Source organism: Poecilia latipinna, unplaced genomic scaffold (genome assembly GCF_001443285.1).
Source record: "Poecilia latipinna isolate Pla-1442-1.1 unplaced genomic scaffold, P_latipinna-1.0 Scaffold2050, whole genome shotgun sequence".
In the NCBI taxonomy this organism is placed as follows: Eukaryota; Metazoa; Chordata; class Actinopteri; order Cyprinodontiformes; family Poeciliidae; genus Poecilia; species Poecilia latipinna.
The window spans coordinates 66,656-88,799 of NW_015114666.1; the positions used below are offsets into that span (position 1 = coordinate 66,656).

Sequence of the window (22,144 nt, forward strand, 5' to 3'; positions counted from 1 at the left end):
AGAGATCTGCTGAAATCACAACGCTTTAAAAGCTTTTGACAAAGTCCCTCCAGTTGATGTTCATCATTAGATTAGTCGGTGGCATCTGCTGATCATTATGCAACTAATGAAAAGGCTTTGCGGTAGTTCTTTTCGGGATTCAATAGCTTTTTGAAAAAAACTTGAAACTTTTGCATTTTATTATAAACTTCAGCAACACCAAGAGTTGGAATATTAAAGCTAAATGTTACATGTTCGATTAGTTAAAAAGGTTTTTCAAGCATTTGCATTTTGCCCTCCTCCCCTTTTAATCTGATACACCTAAATAAATGTGGTCCAAAAAATTGCCTTCATCTGTGTTTTAGCAAGTCTCGCCACAAACTCCAAGTTGGATTTAAAATTGGAATTTGATTGAACCTCGCTTTGATCCAATTTACATCGATCCCTGTCATGTAAACCGTGATTTACTGTCATGTAACACGGCTGTTCTCGTCCCTAAGCTTTAAAACGGCCCTTATCAGACACAAAATCGAGGATGAAATCTCCACAGAAAAACTGACAGCTTAAATTATGTCTGTGACTGTGGCCCCTCTGAAGGCAGAACAAGGTTCGGGCTCCTCTCTAATAAAGTTTTGATTCTGTTTAAGGACATCAGCCAACTAAATCTTCACTCACATATAAATTAAAGACATCTGGATGGGGCAGTTACTGACATTACTTACATGTACAGTGGCCTGAGAAACAGAAAAAGACGGCAGAAGAAGCTACAGCTAATTGCTGTAACAGCAAATCCACTCAGAGAAAGCGAAAAGCAGGGTCCAAGTAAAAGCTTTCATTTCTGAGCATAAGCTGTAGGTTTGTGTTGTATAAATTGAAGGAGGCATTAAGGTAAAGTTTTAATGCGAGTAGAGAATCACACATACATCGTGGGTCCTCATAAAAAAACTGTTCGTGTGTGGAAGCTGAACTTTGGCTGCGCCCACACACTCACAGACCCAGCAGTCGGCAGACTCTCACCTTGGAGGGAAAAATATGGAGGCCCCTTCCAGGATAAACTACAAAAGTGCACAATTAACTTGGAATTAGTTCTTCGTGCTTGAGCCATCACGACTGGGTTACAGGAATGCTCTGTTGTTTTCATATACACATGCTAGGAACGTTCAGCAGCATAGATTCTGAAAACATGCTCACTTACACAGGAAAATGTTGGGATCCATCAAATCCGAATGCATTTTTTTTTCTTAACTCCACTTTTTACATTTCAGCCATATTATTTCATCAACACCATGTGTAATTATGTGGTTAATGAAAAAATAATTCAACTAATTACTGACAAAAGAATTCACAGTTTGTTGGTTCAGCAGAACATTGAGTGCTAAGCTTTGAGTTTTCTAATGTTTTTTGGAGGATATCTTTGTTGTTTTCTTTGGAGGATTTTAACCTTTTTAATCAGAGCTGGTCATATTCTTCTGTATGTGTGAAGAGGAAAACTGAGTAGGCCCACAAGGAACCGGGATACAAGTACAGCAGGTTGTAGCTGCTCTTCCATAGTTAACGGGGGCCTCTTGTTTGGCCTGGTGCATAAAAACCCATTAAAACAAGTTTGCAGTTTTAAACTTACAAGTTAATTATCCATTTTCTTGAGTTGATGGCAGCCATGCCAACTACAAAAGAAAAATAAAAAAGCAGAGATGGTTTGTTACAGAGGCAACTGATGAATCAAGACATCCAGGTCTCCGTTTGCGCTCTGTTGTTTCCAGAAATATGGGTCACGCACGGAGAACAGATACCTCCCAGTTCCTCTGCTGTCAGATCAACACCTGCTGTCAGCATATCTCCATTAGCGCCTCTGTCATATTGTGTGTTCATTCTCCTCGCTGTCCCCAGGCCTCCCATCAATCATTTAGCGCCAAGAGATTCACAAACTACCAACCTTTAAAGGTCCCTTTTACCTTCCGAGTTCAGCAACGATTTGACTTTCCTCTCAGATGTGATAATCTGATGACGGTTACGGTATTTTTCAGGGGCATTGGAGCCTTTTCATGTCTCTCTCATGCCACCCGCTAATAGGCAACATTTGCCTTCAGCAGCCTCCCATCTTTCCATGCATTTCGCAAATACATGCAGACAGATGGTTTGAGTTTGAGTCCTGCCGCCACTCGCTTAATATTAGATATGCTTTTAATTTATCTCACATCTCAGTGGGTGACAGCGTCGACAGGCAGCTTGGACGCAGTGTAGCTGTTCCTCTCGCTCTCTGTTTATTGCCATATTTATTTGACTGGATTCAAGTTATGAAGCAGTTGGCCCCTTCAGGTCCCGAACAGATAAAAAAAAAGAAAAAAAAAAAGAATTCTACAATAGATGGTCACGAACGAGTTTGTTGAGTCTGCGGTCAGGAAAACTGTCAGGGACCTTTATGTCTGACAATAAACTTTATTACATTACTTTGCAATCTCAACGAGCCATTTTTTTTTTGTTTGTTTCTTCTTGGACAATTTGGAAACCCTCTCTTATTTATACTGAAGTGTGCATGCTGAGCAAAATCTGTACTCTTCTTAAATCTGAGCTAGTAATATACTTAAAATATTCTTCCTTAAAAACTTTTATTATAAACAATTCCAATGCAATATCATCCCAAGTTATATTTGTTTAATGTCTCTGCCATCCTATTAATATAAATGTAGTAATATGTTCAATTTGGTAATTTTAGTTAATTTATTGTTGTATAAAGACTGGAAGGTTTTGTGTTAAGGTGAATTTACATATATTTATTACAAGGATACTTTTGGATTTCCATTATTAGGACGCTTTTATTGTAAACATAAATGTTTTCTGGATTTAAGGTTCAAAACCACTTACCTGCAATTAGAAGAAATTAAATAAAGTCTTCTTTTATTGCAGTAATCTTACTGCATCAATTTTAGTAAAAAAAAATCTAACCTTTCACTTGAGTTAATTTAGTCTGTGAAAATTAAGAAAGTCACACAAAGTAGAATTGTAGCCTGTTTAAAATTATAATCTACTCATTTAAGATGCTTAGAGTTATTAGGAACTTTTTATTAGCAATCAATGACTTCCTGTTTCTCTGGAGAATAAATATGTTGTGGCTCACATGTCCATTTCTCTTAGCCACTAACCAAAAGTGAGAAAGAACAACCCTTGTATATTCTTGTGAGCAGGTATATCAAGTTACGCACTTCAAGTGTCATATTTTTGTCTTTGCCATTGTTGATAAACTAAGAGTGAATAGTCAACGTCCTCTGAATTCCCCCAAAGATCAACAAATGTTTAGCCAAATTAATACAAAAGAAGTTTGAATGTGTCAGAAGGAGCAGTTTCAAGCATTCATCATCCAGATGTGAGTCCATCTTCTTCAGTGCTAACACCATAACAACATTAAGTAACGTTATAACAGTCATTGCTTCGACAATGCCCTTGTGCCAATTGTAACAGTAGCTCATATAAACAAAATATTTGTGGATTTCAATAGTTTTATCGCTTCTGCCCCCTGACACTACTAATACCCTTAGTATGAAATACTAAGGGTATTAGTATTTCATGAGGAGCATTTTTAGCCTTTTGGACCCTGCTCTAGGCTTCAATCACTGGTACCAAACTGCAAGGCCCACCTGGATGCGCTTCAGCTTTTCAGTGTGGGCGACTGCATTCATCTTTTTTTTTTTTATTACTTCTATGTTATTCACACGTTGACTCGTCTCCCAGGGCCAAGCGAAAACACTGACATATTTGCGGTCGCTTTTATTTTTGTGTTATGCCTATGCAGTAGTTGTGGTATCGCATTTCACTAGAGTGGCCCACTCACTTACTGAAAGATCAACTCCTTTTGTTGATCTAAAGCGGTTTGCTTACGCTTCATCAGTTGCTTGACTGGTCAAGCGGCACTTGTGGGAGGAGAGACGAGGGCGAGCAAAGTGGCCGGGGGAACAAAGGCCGGTTCATGCCGTGTGTAACCCATCAGACAGGCTACATCAACACTGTTCGTCAGAGCCCAAGAATAGTGCTGAGGGCTGAGTCAGCCTAGCAGCGACTACCCACAGTAAGGGGAAGAAGTGTGTGTGTGTGTGTGTGTGTGTGTGCAAGAGAGAGAGAGAGAACCTGGTTTTTATGGAACCCATTTCTGTCTACAATGCAGGATTGTGGGGACCACTGCTTCTCGTGGGGACAAATCCTGGTCGCCATGCAGGAAATACTGTTTTGGGGCTAGAGGCTAGGTATGCGATGGTTAGGGTAAGGCCTAGGCTGTAGAAAATGAATGGAAATTAACGTAAAGTCCCCAGAAGACATGAAAACACAACTGTGTGTGTGTGCGTGCTTTGGAAAAGACCACATAGAAAAGGAAAAAATGGAGAGAGAAAACAACCCGAGGTTCTTGTTAAAAACGAGATTCGTGAAGATATGGGATTTTTTTATTTGTTTTCACCATTCAGAGTTTCACTCTGTGATCGCTAGCTTGACCTTGCGCCACACAAACAGGGATGGGGATCTCGGCCTTCGTGAGAGCATTCAAGGCGCCTGCTGTTTGTGACACAAAAAAAGCAGCGCAAGATAAAAGATGAATAACCTTCACTGCTGCTTAACGCAGAAAGGAATAAAAATTCAGCCACTTAAAAAGACTGTAAAAACCCACATTTGAGTTTCAGATGAACGAGATGACGCGTGTGAACGGGGAAAGAGTCGTTCCCATAAAAACACTTAAACACGCTTCTGTTCGGAGATGAAGGATGGAAGGCTTTCAGCGGCCCAACACTTCAGGGCGCTGTGCGGTTAATGGACGAGATGTTCGTACAGTTTGCAGCTTCCTTCTACTGAGCCCATGTAGGGCCTGTACGTACATGTGCGTGTGCATTTGGAAGTGATCTCCTGTGTTTTCCTGTCGCGGGGCGCAGAGGCGTGTGGTGTGGAAGCTCAAAGCTTTCGGCCACATCAAGAGAAACCATCAAGCCCTATAGCCACAACTCCCCCTTTTACCCCCTCTCCTCCCCCATCCACCATAATAACAGAGCCATCAAATAGCCGTATTTATAATCTACGAACGGGCCAATTTAAAAGTGGCCAACTCCAGAGGTATAGGAATTGTTGAGACCAATTTGTGGTTTTCATTCTTACTGTACAGAGGCAGCATCCCAGTGGCAAATGAAATAAAGTTTGTTTCCTTTTTCCCCCCCCCCGCCCCCTCCCCTGTTTTGTCAGGACGAAATCTGTGTTCAATTATACGTTTGGCTATATTCTGATATCGGCTCAAAATGATTTATTCATATTCTGCTGGGCAACAATTATTACATTATTCTTTTTTTTTTACTGCTCTGTTTGTGGGCCACAGGAATTAAAACATTTATCAATCTCCAGAAAATAAGAGCGACATCGTGCCTGACTTGTACAGCGAGCTGCTTCTGAGGCCCTCATATGAAAATAATAACTGTATATCTTCAGGAGCAAGCACCGTGTCTGCAGAATTTGTAATCTTTTTGTCTCAACTTTATTGACTTTAATCAAATCAGTTCATCATAAATAAAAATCTCTTTTAGAAACGTGTGGAACTTCTGGAACACCAGAAGTCGAGCAAAAAAAAAAAAAAAGAAAAAGAAAAGAAAAGGAAAGGAAAGCGAACGCAAGCAAAAAAAACCATCTGGCTCAGTGACACATTGTGAGCGGAACCAGCAGCAGATCAGCATACATGAATACATTTCAGCTGGTCTTTAGTGTGCAGTTGTGGAGCCAGGAGCTCCTGCCAGTTTCCAGTCTCCTGTCACTTACTGGTCTCTGACACTAATGAAAAATGCAGCGTGTTTCGATCACTGCAGCATTACGATTCTCCCTTCTCTTTATTTTCAGATCGGATGACTCTCAAGTGTTGATCTAGTAAGATAAATGTAGTGCTGCGTAATACGATTTGTGCTAGATTGGTTGTGTCAACCACTTTAGTCTTTACATTCGATTAGGCGATCAAGCACTGATATTCAGCCAAGTAGAGACTGTACCCAAGGACATAAACAGGACTGCAGAGTTTTTATTAATCGGGATTTATTTAATACAGTAGTTGACATAATAGTTTTTAAAGATTTTCAAGTCTGTTCCAGACTGAAACAGGAATTTAGGGATGAGATTTGTGAATTTAGGGTTTGATAATATTTTATGATGTATACAGTGACAACCTATGTCTTTTATAGTTAGTCCTTTCCTACCCACAGGTCTCTGTTATAGTATTTGACCTTTTTACATTTTGTCACATTACAACTGCAAGTTTAAAAGTATTTTACAGGAATTTTATATGATAGAAAAATAGTAAGAAGAGCATGATTGTGAACTCGCAGGACGGTCATTTTTTATAAATAAAGTTCTGAAAAGTGTGACGTGCTTTTGTTCACAACAGGAAGAGTCTTTGGGTTTGTCTCTAGATCACGTTTAGATAAATTTGCTGGAGCATATCTGATCATTACTTCTCAGATTTTCCCAAAATGTCAGTAGTTTAAGTTTGGACCATTGACTGGACCATTCTAACATGAAGGCAACGGGAGGCAGAAGTGGAGCAAAAATATAAGATGCTTAAGAAAAACAAAAGGGAACTTACAAAAACAAACTCAAAAGGTCCAAAATCCAGAAACATAAACTGAAGATAATAAAACTAAATATGTTCAAAAACAAACCAGAAGTAGTAGTCAGCAGTGTAGTGCAAAATGAGCAGATGGACCGACAAAGAACAATGCTGAGGGAAAAGTGGAAAAAGCTGCTGGATGCAGCTGTGTTAATCAGGGAACTAGGAACACCTGTGGAAGAGAGCAAACAGGTACGCTGAAATAAGAAAAGTAAATCTAAATGCACAAACAGCAGAACGTAAGAATAAACTAAAACTGAACACAAAAAAGAAACAAATATGGCCACAACTTTTTTGTAATAATAGAGAAATGGATTGAATATGGTGAGGCATTTTAAGCAACAAAGAATGCAGAAGTGACTCCCGAGGAACACAAAAGTAAACCAAAATACAAACACTGGTGTAAAAGGACAAAGATTTTTATTTTCTTTGCTTTTCCTACATTTTTAGGGTCATCGTCTTGCTGGAAAGTGAGCTGTCCCCTAGACTCAATTCTTCTGCATTCTCACTAGTTTTCGTTTTTTTTATTTTGTAGGATTGCCCTGTATTTAGGTCCATGCATTTCCCCTTATTCTCCCACCAGTATGCTTACATATCCTTATTTTTATTATTTTTTTTGTGTGCTTATGAGGGAAAGCACTTTGCTGAAATATGCTATGCAAATAAACGTAATTAGATATAAATTCTATCTAAACTTAGAGTTGGGCTCTTTCCCAATTTTATTTTATTTTTGATCACAAAGATGTTTCTAAGTCTAAAACAGTAGCTTGAATACTTAACACTTTTTGACCTATTAGGCATGGGTATGCATCTTTTTACCACCGTAAACATGCATGTTAGACCATTTTTAAACCATGTTTACTGATGCAAAGCTTTTTCAGATGTGACTGTTCAGTTGATGTGCGATGGGCCTTTCATCTCCCTGCCCTTCCCTTTTTGCTTGCTGACCCAGCAAGTTTGTGCTCACGCATGCCACGCTCATAATCAACCATTCTGATATGCAAACGAGTTGGGAACGTCATTATCGGCACATGTGCAGAGCGGTTGAGCGACGTCTGGCGCCGGGCATTGCCTCCCCGCTTTTCTTTGTTTAATTACACAATCAAAAATCGGAAGGGAAATCAATACGAAGAAGCACGTAGGAAGACGCATTTAGAAAGAGGGAAGGGTTAGTGCAGCCGTGGAGCTGTTAAAACATGGTCCAATTACCCCTCCGTCTGAGCAGGAAGGAAACGGGGCTGTACACACTCCTCAATGACTTCCTGTTAAACATCCGCAAATCACAAACTTACAAAAGGATTACAAAAAAAAAAAAATTATACCAGAGACCTAGTGTCATCTCAACGACGGCTGTGTATTTATGTAACCCCGCTTGTAGGAAGCTGACCACCACCTGGTCCCTCCAAGAGTAAGAGTGTGTTTGCTGAATGAGGATGTGTGTATCTTATAGAGGGGGATGTTATCAACATGGCAGTGATGAGAGATGAATGGCGTCCCACAGGGGAGGCCCCTAAGTCCCAGCACATGTGCGCGCGGCACTACCGCCCACTAAAAATATGACTCCTGGAATCCGCCCCCCCTCACCCCAAATCTTGCCTGTGTCCATAAATCAGGCGCCGGACACAGAGGCTTAGATTTGGCAGAGCGTCAGCCGTGCCTCCAGTGACCGGTCCCGTCGCTCACTCTCCCCCTGCTGACTGGAGCTGCTTAATTAATGTGGCAATTGAACGCCGCATATCATAATGAACACACTGCCCCCTCTATCTGAGCCTTCCTGGGCTTGTTATTCTTGGTCAGCGCTAAAGGATGTGTCCCTGTGTATGCTCGGATATTTATAGGTAATGGATCTATTAAAATGCATGAGAGCGAATTAAAAAACAAATAAATGCGAAGGTGCTCCGACGAGCCCGAAATGTTTGGAGAAGGGTGTGTGGGGGCACGGAAGGGGTCCCTCGGTTTGATGTGTTTTCACAGCGCGCCTGTCGAATTTATCACCTTCACCTCTGTTGGTGTTACTCCGCCGGCTCATTTCATCACGCGGAACACACAGGCCGTTTGAGCCCCGGACATTTTTCATTTTCACGAGGATTTCTACGTGGTATTTAGAAAAAAAAAAAAAAAACGCACTCGAGAGGAGGCTGACTTGAAAGATGTGAGTAACCTGCCCTTTTCAAAGCGCAGAAATAAATGGTTCACTTTCACCAGCCGAGTGATGACAGAGAGGTTGATGTGGGTCTTTTTCCACCACCGAACACACAGATTATCTATTATGGAGGGTTATAACTCCCGAAGCTCATTGACGGCAGTCCTCCTCCGAGCTCGGGAGCGACTGTATCAGTCTGACAGCAGCAGGTAGAGGTTAATGCCTCTCCATTTGTAACTCTTTGCAGTGTGTAATGCCACCTCCCCTGGTCATAAAGACCTCGTAAATCATGTGCTCCAATCCGCCGTGATTCTCCGACTAGACGCGGCCCGATTTACGACTACACCTCCGAGCAGACCTCTCATCCCTTATCCTCCTGTAATCCCCCCCGTTTCTGCTATCCTGTTAATGCTCTTTTCTCTCTCTTTCCTTTTCAGGTGTCTGCACTCTGACTTAGCTCCGCGGCTAGCCAAAGCACACAAGGAGAAAAAAGATCTGCTTTCAAGAACGGCTAATAGTATCTGACATAATTTACGACCGACTTGACGTATTATGACATGTCAAACCTGTTGGACTTTTTTTTTTTTTCCCCCTCTCTGAGTCCTCCAGCAATCTTGGAGTAGTTTAAAGCCGCCTACATGGAAGAAGCTTATCTACCTTGGAGCAAAGAGAATCCCTGTCTGTAACAAATCATACATCTTGATTAGTTTGACCGTGCCATGAGCTGGGGATACGGGTAACTGAATTTGGTAACGATCCCTCCGATTCCCGGCCTTGGATGGACACGAAAGCCGCTCAACGTGATGTTCTTTCCAGATAGAGCGAAAGCAAAATCCAAACCCGACTGCCGAAAAATGATCTTCGAGCGAGTTTAGCCTGAAAATGGAAGATTCCTGCTGAGATCGTATCGCTCTAATAGAGGATTGTGTTCGTGTGTCTTTCACATGTTTGAGCCTCACTCCGGAGTCTAGCACTTCATCTGTTTTCTCACCTCGGGCCCTGCGCCGTTTCTCAGGCTTCATGGTTCTTGTTATACTGGGAAGACCTTCAGTGAGCTGACTTTGAACCCCAATCCAATTTCTTGCTGCAACCTAAAACCATAAAGAGACACTTTTAAAGAATCTTTGTTTCGGTCATTGAGGAAAGGAAACAGTCTTTTTTCTTTGGGGATGTGTTTGTACTGAAAATAGTAGATCCTTTGTTTCAAAAGGCTTTCATTTGTTATGGCTGCGAGCCTCTGTTTTTGCTGCAGTTCGGAGTAAATGAAGTTGGGAGAAAGTTTTCTTGACTCCGAGCACAAGTTTGTGTTTCTTTGGATGGTTATGGTTCGTGCTAAAAGCATGGACTTAGTCGTTCAGTAGTCTTCCACTGTAGTGGTGGGGAAAAGGGGGCAAGTCCAATAATCTTGTTTGACAGTTGGGAGCAGGGGGCACATGGCTATGGTGTCCCACAATGCAACTGTAAAAACAAACAGCGTGTAACTGCGCAAAGAGCGGGAGGGCGGGAGCGGGGGGTGATCTTCACCCCTCCGGAGAACGCCTGCATGTACGCACGCAGACCATACTACAGGCCTTGCATGTGCCAGAACATTAATCCTGTACACTTCACACCCACATGTGTGTTATGACAACCACAACCTATATATGTGTCTTGATTTCTTTTGCTTTGCCTCGGTTGTTTTTTTTTTTTTCGATGCAAGTCGGGGGGGTGGGGGGGTTCTAATCCTGTTAAGACCTGCCAGGGCTAATACAATGACAGGTCAAGCCACCGTCACTAACGCTCCGCCATCACCTCAAGATCAGGGGTGTTGACACGGGAGAGGAGAGCGGCCGTGTTGCTTCTGAGGTAGTTACATTCAAACCGTGGGGAATCACTCCTGACGGTTTGGTACGTGAGGAAGGCGTGGAGATGGCCATTTGTTCTGTGTCGGGCCCGGGAGTGGAAACCACAGTGAGTTCTGTGTTTACAGCCAAGATGACTTTTTCCACTGTTGGTGACAAAGGACATGTCTCTTTAAAACCAAAGTACAAAGCAACATTAAAGGCTTTCCAATCTTCCATCTGGGGCAAATTTGTGATTTGTGTCATTCTTAAACAACTGCGGTCTCTAAAAATCATTTTATACACTTTTACCTCAGCTTCACTTTCAGACACTTATTTAAATATAAAAAAATATTTATACTGAAAGTACATAGCTGTGTTGCAATTTTTGCTCCCTTCAGAGCATTTTGTAAAACTGAATGTGTTATTAGTACCCTGTCAGAGCAACTATATACAAAAGTGATACAGTGTTATAAATAAAGGAGCAGTGCAAATTATATTTTTAAAATTGAGTTTATCAAACCACTATTAAATTGAGCCATCGTTGTACCCGAAACTGAGATTATTCAAGCTGCTAAAATTTGAACTTCTATTTTATTTTATAGCTGCATTCTTCTTTTCCACCTGCAGGGGCAACTGATGCTGCTGCTTGTGTATACCGCCTTACAGCCGCCCTTCAACCTTTTAGCATTTTGTGATCACACACTTTAGGTGGTAGTAAAAGGTCAAACTAGAACTGCACATTACTTTCAACAAACCATCCCCTTGGTGAAACATTGTGGTGGCATGAAAAAAAAAATTGGATACAGTATATAAAGGGCAATTCCAAATAGAGATCTTAAACATACAGCCAGAGCTTTTCATGGAATGGTTTAGATCAAAGCATACTTAGGTGTTAGAATGTCCTATTCAAAGTAAATGAAATTGGGCGATCTGTGAAAAGATTTGAAAATGGACACATAACAGTTGTTCACCAAATTGAAATGAATATGAGCTATTTTGAAAATAAGAATAGGCAAAAATTGGTTTCCTTAAACAATGAGTGATGTGATTAGTTCATTCTTACTGACAAAGACTGTGTATTCTGTCAAGACCACACATTTTTTAATAGGTTAGGAATACATCTGTATCACAGTTTTCCTTGTTGCTTCAAAACACACGTCAAAGCATCATATATAACTGGGTCGCTTACACTGTTAACATGGATCAATTATTATAAAGTCTGTGCAAAACCCTCAATCTACTGGGAAAACTTTAAATTTAAACCAAGTTTGTAATTTTGTCCAGAATGTGTCACCAGAAAGTGCCCTGCTAAAAACCAGCGCAGGGACCTACGCTGTGCTTCGCACAGAAGGTCTCGACACTCGGCTAGTGACAAACGATTGCTTCCTGGAGGCGTGAACTCTGTTGAAGTTTTACATTTTACGCGATCGCTAATGTTTGTCTGCAACATATGTAATGTGCCAGGTCGAAGCTATAAAGCTCCCTGGAAATTGCGTGCATTGCAAACAACCATCCACCACTGCAAAGAGAGATGGCCAACACCGACTGAACGGCTTCGTTCACTTCCTCCGCTGCCATTGCTAAAAGTACAGGCAGTCTACAATTCTAATTTCGGCCTAAAAATCGACAACTCCTTCTGTTTGCTGATTGGCCTGGAGGAGTCCAAGCCAATTGGAGAAAGACCAACCTGGTGCGTGACGTGAGATTTGAATCAAGCAGAATAGCGTAGGAAGGTAACCAGAAGGTATAACTTAGGAGAAAGTGTCTCTCCAGCCAGCTTTGGGCATGACCTGAGCCTGAACAAGGCTTTAATATTATGACTTCTCAACTTTATAATAAAGCCCCTGTGGTAGAACAGGTAATCACGCTTTCTAAACCAGCTAGAGCCCTGATACTTTTACCAGGACTGAGCCAGCACCACCCAGTTTTGTGCTGTTGAGCTTTTCAACAGACCCATACATGCCATGTATGTGCGTGTACACACACACACACACACACACATTCACATTGGATGTGCAGGACGCAGCGCGTGGACTCCTGGGATTTGGCTTCACACCAACGCACACGGCACCACACACAAACACACGCTGTGGTTATGTGGTTTCCTCTGCGGCAACTCGGCTCATCCAGACTCTGACCACCTCAGTCCCCACTACCCCAACGTTCCCCGCTATCCCCTGGGGGGATCGCGCAGCGTCGTTGGGCACACACGTCTTCAGCTGTGGGCAGGGAGCCAGCAGCTGGGGCTCGGGCTGGGGGGGCGACGCATGTGGGGCGGAGGGGAGAAATCCGAGAAGAGGATCTGTTAAGGAGGAAAGAAAGGAAAAGAAGTGGGAGAAAGGAAAAGGATGGAGGTTCGGTCAGCAGGGGTTACCTATCACATAGTTTATCATATACAAAATTCCCAAGTGAGGCCGTCATCCTGGAGACTGAAAAGTAAACGTCTGTGCGCTGATGGAGACGAAGCGATGGTGACACACACTGCGGCCTTTGTGCGAAAGCCTCGGAGGAGTTCGATGGGCTCCGGCGTGACCTTTCAGTGTAAATTGAATATATTCCACGGACTGTTATTAGATTTGCGATGTCGACATGTTTTCATGGCCACGGAGGAAAGAGAAAGAGAGGGGAAGAAAAAAAAGCAAGCAAGCAAAAGAAAATAATCCAGGTTGGCATGTTTATTTATGCTTTTTGATCTAGCTCAACAACTGTGAAATATGCTTGCTCTCAAAACTATAACTCCAGAAGAACCAAAAGATTCAGCTTTGTCTATTAGCCTGGCCGTCAAGAGAAAGAAAATGTTGCACCATCTTGGGAGGGAAGGGAAAGGTTGGCTGGTACAGTGGGAACCCTGGCTGATTGTCAGGGTTGCCCTCGTGGCCTGTTAATAGCTTCTTTTCCTGGATGGTCATCACCCAAAAAAAAGGGGGAGACATTAAGACAGAGGAAGTCAGCAATAAAAACGCAGCCAGTGGGAAGATCATAGAGAGACAACCTTAGTAATATCAACCCTCCTCATCATCGTTTCCTCGTTAGAAAGACCTTCCAGGCCCACATAAATAGAACCTGTGGAAAGTTTCACTCCTCTCTGGAGGTTCCCCCCCGTCTCTCCTCACTCATTATATTTCTTGCCCTCGACTTTTCTTGCCTTGTTTTAGGAAAATTCCGCTGGTGGTAATGGCGTGTGCCCCTGCAGCCCTGAAGCCTTCCATGCGACCGGCACCGAGACAAATTTCCAAGTTTGTGTTGGTTTTAGGCAAACAGACCAGCTTCCACCTCATTCATCTGCATAGCTGACCCCCTCTGTCCTGGAAGTTGGTGTTCTACCAAGAGCTTGGACCGGAGCATGGCAAACTCAAGCGATCCGAATCTCCTCCTCCTCCACCTCCTCCTCCTCCCTTTGTGCTGTGAGTTACTTTGCTTTGATATCCGGAACAAAGCCAACAGAGAACAGGAAAAGGAGACAGGGGGAAGACGTTTACTTATGCTTGTTAAATGTCACCAGTTAGGAAAAAGGCCTCACACATAGTGGCACGGAGTTCGCCAGGGTAGTATTGCGATCTCAAATCAGGACAACATTGCCATCTGCAGGAGAGCAGCGAGTCAAACCAACAAAAGTCACATTGAACTATTAAAAAAAAAAACACAAAAAAGCAAAAAAGAGGTGAGACTATAATTTGAGAAAGGTAGAAAGCATAAATATTTGCAGCACAACTGCCTCTAAAGTTGGTTTTTGCTACGGGTGTCACCCTGACAAGATCCTGACGGTGGTACCATTTATTTAGCCAGTTGTGTTGACGCCCGCCCGCAGGTGGCAAAGGTACGCCGAAACCTCTGCCAGCTGTTTGCAAGCCCCTGCAGACCCAGCCCTGCTTGGCTCCGGCCCGCTGAGCTGCCTGATTTCACAGGAAGGGAGGAAATGGTTTATAAATTTGAGGGGTTTTTTTCTTTAAAAGTAGAAATTTGTGAAGAAAACCCTGGCCCAGTGTTTCCTTTTATTTAGTAACTAGAATGAATGAAATGTCGCAAGTCGCTTTCAGGGAGGTTCTCGTTATTTGCAGCGCAGGTGTTTTGATTGTTGTTTAAGCTTGATTAAATGCCTGTTTCACAACAGGAAGTCTCCCAAAATGACAGGAAGCAGATAGAACACGCTGAGTGTGAGAACAAAGGGAGAAATTGGGATTTTAATGCGAGATTCACTTGCACCTCGTGTACCGACTGAGCCACATGCCATCCCATCCATATTATGTTAAATTATATCACTATAAAATAAAATAAAATTGGAATTTAAGAGCAAAGGGGGAAGTAAAGCTTTGAACTTCTCTCTGTCCATTCTTATCCTGTTCCAAATAAGGAAAGTCACAGTTTTCCAACTTCTCGTCAATGGGAACGTCAGCTCTGGCTTCTTGGATCTTAAACTCTCAGCCAGAAAAGAATAGCAGTCCAGCTCCTTACTTCACCGTCTGTTCAACGGAGTCCAAGTCTGTTGTCTCCACATTCAGGGGTCCAACAGAGACAAGTCTCAGAAGTGCAGAAGATGGACAAACCAGTGATGTAAATTGAAATAGCATAAGAGGATTGAAATAGTTGATCAGACTAGGTGGCTCATCTGTCGGATGATGAAACTTCCAAGTCTTTCGTTGTCAAGGACGCATTTTCCTCCATTGTTACTTACTATGCATCATTGACGTGTCCGGCTTTTAAAATCCCCCTGACTTTAAGGAACTTCATGCCATATCCAAGGTTAACTAGGAGTTAGCAAGAATTTTAAACCTGGTCTTACAAACCTTCAACTAACTAAATCATTGAGAAAGTCAATGGACCCTACTGAATATAATATTAGACATAAAATTCATGAGCATTTAAAAATATCCATTTTTTTCTTTTGATTACCCAAAAGACAGACATTTTCCCACTATGGGACAGTAAAGGATATTTCTTTTCTACTACTACCTCCTTACAACTTTTTTACCAGAACCTCGATTAAAAAAAATCTCAAGTCTGCCTTCAATAATAAAAAAAAAAAGCTTGTGGGTTCGAGGAAATGCCTCTTTCTTCAGATGTGAAATCAGTTTGGCATGTTTAGCATTTGGACTTCACGACGGCTTGCCTCGGTACGGTCGGTCACGGAAACGGGGGGCGTGAGGAGAGGGTGAGACGCCACCACCGCCTGCCTTGTCATTACCAACACAACGAAGCACAGTTCACACTCAGCTGTGGCATGTTTGGAAAACTTCAAGCAAAGCAACGTGAGGAAAGTTAATGAAAAAAAAAAAAAAAGAAAGACATCCTTAAAAATCAGTTCCACTATCCCATAAATTACAATCTTGCATTTTTCATTTCCTTTCACCATACAATGTCATTCATTGACCTCCAAGCCAAACACGGGGGCCCCTGCAGGCTGCGCAGCTCCGCAGGACAAACTGCCCCTCTCATGCGGTCACAAGCTGTCGGGAGCACAGAAGCCTGATTAAAAAAACAATCCATACCTTGATGCAGAGCGGAGAAGCTGGGAGGTGGGAGGACTGCGTGTAGATTCGATCATCGCCAGTGTTTCAGGAGCCGTTCTTTTCCCTCCCGCTTTCTCACAGGCGGTTTGAGATCCACGACATCCAATTAATTCTTCCAACACCGAGCTCCGCAAATTCAAATGCATTACAAGTCCAACGACATATTAAAGATGCTGACTGCTGCCATGTCACATCTTCACTTTTGGGAACTTTGAATAGTGAAATTTCATGGCAATTACAGTACAATTTCACGCTAAGAAAAAGAATGTGCCTACCCAAACATGCTTACTCCATGCCTCAGGAAACAGTTTAAGCTTCTCGAACTCCGAGGCAGAGACGGACTTGGCTGCTGAAATAATAGAAGCCTGTTCGTGTAACAGCCGAGCTGCATTTATTAGCGTTAGATATCTAAATGCCATCTGAAAACCACGGCTCATTCTGATCATGCAGGATCTGCAGCAGCGGCGACGTAGCTTTAATGTCTTTTATGCTTTGCAAAAATATTAATGTGCTTTGAATTCTTTGTCATGTTACAACCACTGTATTGCAGCCGCATGAAAATACAAAGACTAAGATCTTTAAAAAAGTTCTTCGCAAAAAACTCTGCCGTTTTAAAGTCTCTCCACACATTTTCAAATGGGTTTAAGCCTGGGCTTTGACTGGGCCATTTTAACACATGCATGCTTTGATCCGAATCATTTCATTGTAGCTCTGGGTGTTATGCTTGGGGTTATTATCCTGCTGAAAAGTGACCCTGTGGTACAATTTGAAGTATTTTGCAGTCTCCTCAAACCAGCTTTGCTGTACATGCCAACAAAAAACAAAACAAAACAAAAAATCCACTTTTACATGAACTGTTGACGCTCAGCCACATAACTTTAACCTGTGTCTCCGGAGCTACAGGTGGCTCTTTGGACCTCACACAATGTCTCTTTAAAATCTTAGCAAAACAATTATGAATGACTAACTCATGTTTTTAAATATATTAGCAAATGCATGTTTAGTAGTTTTCCTTCTTCATCGAATGATTGCTTTGAACTTCTACAACAGAATGACACGAAAAGCAGCAGTTATATTCTTTAGATATATTCTTCTTGTTTTAAGGTAGGAATTATGTGTGTTTTTCTTTTTTTACGTATTTATTCAACATCCCACAGCAGAAAATATATCCACTTCTTTTTTTAATAAATATTCAAGTTTTAATTTGTTTTGAAATCTAAATATAATAATAAAAAAAAAGCCTGGTTCTTCAAAAATTGCATACTTCCTAAAGTGAATGTTTATCAAAAAAAAGAAAGCTGCATTTTGTTTTTTTGTTTTTTTTTGTTTTGTTTTTATTTTGATTGAAAACTTAATTTAACATTATCGACTCTGCCGGGTTTGGTGGTTTGCAGTTTAGCTGTACTCTAACATTTCAGATGATGGATCGAACTGTGAGTCCTTCAAAGAACAGCTGGACTTATTCTGAGGTTAAATTACACATCACCAGTCTCGTAACACATGGGCGCAACTGGTTGCACTGGATTTTGCTTAGGGGTCTCAGAGTAAAAGAGGCTGAACATGCTCATCTGTCTTATCAAACTGGAAATCATGCATCCCTCTTCTTCCCCGTAACAAGTACACACTATAAAATAAGCGAGTATGAATACCCTTACATGCACTTTTAGCCCCGTTGCTTGGTGCCTGAAGAATGCAAAAAAGTGATCTTAAATGACAGTAGCGGTTTGACAAAGGAAGTGGATTATTACTTTAGAAGGTGTCTGTTTTTCTCATCAGTGCTGGATGCTGTAGTACTTTTTGACAGAGATGCCAAACAGGTTTCAAGCATGAAAGCTGATAAGAGACCTGATCCGTCGCAATAGAGTCATGTGAGCTAGGGTTCTGCTAATTCTGACATTTTGGCGCCACGCAAAGTTCTTGGGGAAAAAAAAAAAAAAAAAAAAGCACCTGGCCTCTGCTTAGAAGGGCCTCGCGTGTATGCATAATCTAAAAAGACAGCGCTAGCAGAACTCTAACTCCTCATTAGATTTCACCCCAAAACACAACAACACAATCTTGCCATTACCCTTGGGCCAGTCTGCCACGTTGTTATTCCGGGCAGCAGACGCGGGATTCGATTTCAGCAGACTTAGCCGACCTCTGCAGCAGAAGCCGGCAGAACCGCGCGGCGCTGCAGTCGGCCGGCTGTCCTCCGCGCTGGCTCTCTGCCTAACCAAACACTTTAACTCTTACAGACAGAAAACAAAGAAGTTTCGCTTTCTTTCCCCCTCCTCAGCTACCTCCGGCTATAAAAGAAAGAAAAAAAAAAGTAAAACGCAATCAAGCATCAAGACGAATTTTTCGACGACTTTTTCGCTCTTGCGATTTTACACTGCTCCTGCAAAAAAAAAAAAAAAGAGTGAAATTCCCCCAAAAAACTCCCTTTCAGTCTTTCTGCTCCACTGTTGCTTATTTTGCTTCTTGCCTTTTTTTTCCCCCTCCCAAACGTGTTATTCATCCTGTTCCCAGTGTCTCCAGGCACACTTCAGGAAGAGGATATAAAATAAACAGCCATGTTTTTGCCCCATTGCTCGGGCTTTGGCAGCCTGTACCTGTAACAATAAACAGCGGGGGTGGTGGGGGGGGTTCTGCGCTTGTTTATACTCATCTCTTTTACTCATCCCTTCCGCACTCACTCGAGGACAGAAGCACAACAGGAACCAAATTGTGTATGTGGATTTACTCGGCAGACGCCCACGAGGAAACCCGGGGTCGGTGGAGACTACTAGACCATGATGGAGGGGAGGCTGCTGTCAGGTTCGCATGCATCATGCCTGGCAGAGGAGAAGTTTTCTTAGGAGGGACACCAACCATCTGAGTGTTAAAAGGACTAAATCGGCCAGCTGAATGCCAAAGAAACAAAACAGTTTTACTTGCACGGAAACAGCTTGTGTTTTGTTGCTGTGTGGTTGTTTAAAAAAAAAAAAGTCCTATCTGGAATTTGTAATACACCATGTGCTTTTTTGTTTTTAATCATGCAAACCTTAATGTGTTTTAACGATAAACTGAGTCAAATTGTTTGTAATTTTAGAAGGAAAGTAAAAATGAAACTTTTTGCTGATAAAAAGGGTAAAAATTTAAAATATACAAGTCATTACAAATCACTTTCAGTTTGAAATACACCATTAGGTGTTGCAATCAATCTTAACTTCAGTTTTAAAAGTTTCCTATAAGATAGCACAGCAGATTGAATCAAGTTATTGACTCTCACTGACTTCTCTGAATGATGCTCTCCTAGCCTGACCTATCATTAGACAGCCAGGTTATCAGATATTCTTCATCTTTTCAGGTGAACTTTTGGACCATGCTCATTGAGATGTTTAAGCACTTGGATATCATCTATCACCTATTAGAATCAATGGGGCTGATCACAAACGCATACAACACTTTTAAAACAAAAATATCCTTCATTTTCCTTCAACTTCACAATTGTGCTCCACTATATATCCACATACTTTTGCTCGACACTGTATGAAATGTATTTTATGTAATTTGTGGACCTTCATAACCGTAATAGAACATTAACTGGAAAAACCAAGAACAATCTGGGGATCAAAAGACGCACAAATGGTTCCACTCTGCCTAAAGAAGCTCAAGAGGCAGTCAGGATGTTTCACATAAATATCGTAAAAGGTTTGAGTGAAATTCGTAGAACACAGCCTTGTCACCAGGAACAATGTTTTGAATGGACAACCACTGGATTTAGGATAACCTTGCTTCCTTGTTAAAGCATGCAAAAAAATAATAAAATGAAACATTAACAGAAAAGAAATCCCTGAATATTATGTCAAATGTTTGACTGAATCTACCAGGACTGCAACATATCCAACACTCAGACAGTATCCAGACTTATATGCTGTTACAGTTTCAAAAACAATTTTCTCAGTATGTTTAGACTCAATATTCTGCGGCCGAAAAGCTTCTATTACTACAAAGTCGTCCAGGTTTAATGCGCTTTAACAGTACAGCCAGTCTCGGCATGAACATCGGAGCGCGTTCCCCAGCCAACTCTAGAGCTCTGATACGTTTTCCAGAAGGATGTGGGACTCATGAGCGTGGCAGCTACTTAAAATAAAGTGACAATTTTTAATGGGGTTTCAAACCTCAGTGAGTCATTGCATCCTGCCAACCCCCATCCCGCGATGGCGCGCGTCCAAAACCTCGGTTTTTATCTGACAGGACGCGGCGGGGAGAGATTGTTCTCCGAGCTGAGATCCATCAGGAGGCCTGCATGCAGTCAAAACGCTTTCTAGAGTTCCCTTATCCTTCAGGCGGGAGGCTTTTACAAGACGCACACATGCTAACAGACTGAACGAAGGCTTTTGAGGCGCCCCTCCTTAGACATGCGAAAATCCTTTAAAGTTGAGATAAACCTGTGGTCAGCTCTTCAGTCCAAGTCAAGTCACTTCAATAACGATAAATCCCCGATAAAAAAAAAAAAAAAAAAAAAAACCTTCAGTGAAAGTTTGACAGAGAGAACAAGAGACATAAAAAGAGCGAGAGACTCACAGGAAATGCAATTACTCTCTGTCTGGATCCGGCATTCCTCGACAGTATGGCCAATTTCACAGCAATTTCAGGATGTCAACAGGTTGTACGTAATCATAATGAGCACCTTAATATTTTCACACGGACCAGAGCAGCCCTTTGTGGCTTTATCCCCCGGCCATTTGATCCGCCTAATCATCTGCGAGCTTTTTAAAACATGTAGGAGCGAAAGGGCTCACACAAATCCCTGGAGGAGGCCCACCTTCTCTGTGTTTATGGAATCCTGACATTTAAACACTGTGTCAACACGGCTCAGGTTACCGGCTTCAGTTTTATTTAAAGGCTGGTAGTGTGCCATATAAGTGGACACTGTGCTGAAAGTGGGCCGCGGCCTCCAACGGTGAGCGGATGCGATATGTTAAGCTTGTTTGACACCAAACTTTCCATTTGTATCCGACAGGTAAAAGTTAGCCGCTTGTTTGGGAATGGCTAGGAATATCATCGCTATGGATAATGCTACTTTTTTTTTTATATGGTTAATCAGTTGGATCCATAAGGAACTGGCACTTTGACTACTTTTACCAGATTGAGTACTTTGTACTGCTTTGTTGTTTGGTCCAAACCAACAATGTGGCAAACATTTAATAAATTCTCTAGGAACCTTAGCAAAAAACTGTTGTTGCAAACCGCTGGCCAGCTGGACAAAACAACAACAATCCATAAATACATCTACCTGAAAAAAAAAATATTGTGCTACATTTTTTGGGTGTTTGATGAAAACGTCTGCCATACATTAAGTTTAGGTCAAAATGAGATCATCGTTAGATAGATTACCCAAATAAGAAAATAAATGTCAGATTTTTCAACTCCCCTTATTTCAAATAAAGGCAACAATTATTCCAACAGCCTCTAAAATAAAACAAAGTCGGATGATGCAATCTATAACATTTATGTAGATTTTGAGATCTAGACTCAAACAAAGATGCTTTTCTCGCAAGTAAAGTAAAGGTTTAGCAGTCCTCTTTCAGTCAGCTGACCGGAAGTTTGCAGGAACAGCTTAAGGAGGCGGGAGTGCTGCAGAGAAAACTACTCTCTCAATTTAAGAGGCAGGAGTATTATGGTAAGAAATTGTTGGAGCCCTAAAAGTTTGTCTTTAATAAGGAGCTCCAGATTTTCATCAGAAGGCCTCCTTGCCATAACCTTAATCTTTTAGCAGCCTCCATAGATTCCCTTTCAGATCATCTGAAGTCAAGACTCTAATATTACTTCCAGTGATGTTGGTAAAATTAAAATATTACTTCAAATATATTATTTGCTAGCTGAATATTTATGGGATTAAGGGAGCTTCATACTGTTAGTCAGCCTATGGTACACTCATTTTATGCTTTCCTATTTCAGTGAAAGCAATTAATTCATGTTAAATATTTTTGTGATAAAATAATTATCACATCATGAGAGCCTCATACTGGTCTATGCCAGCTTGACTTTGAATTTAACCCAACATTCAAATTAGCCACTGATTTTAAATTATTAAAAACATTTTCATTAA

At 41.6% G+C, this 22,144-nt stretch overlaps 1 long non-coding RNA gene across 1 annotated transcript in view; it reads left to right on the top strand.

The window, feature by feature from the left end:
* Nucleotides 1-10,797, top strand: part of LOC106935960 (uncharacterized) — a 30,853-nt gene extending 20,056 nt beyond the window's left edge. The window contains exon 4 of the long non-coding RNA XR_001422019.1: nt 9,176-10,797. This is a non-coding gene — a long non-coding RNA (uncharacterized LOC106935960). The remainder of the gene's footprint in view (nt 1-9,175) is intronic.
* Nucleotides 10,798-22,144: the final 11,347 nt, after the last annotated feature.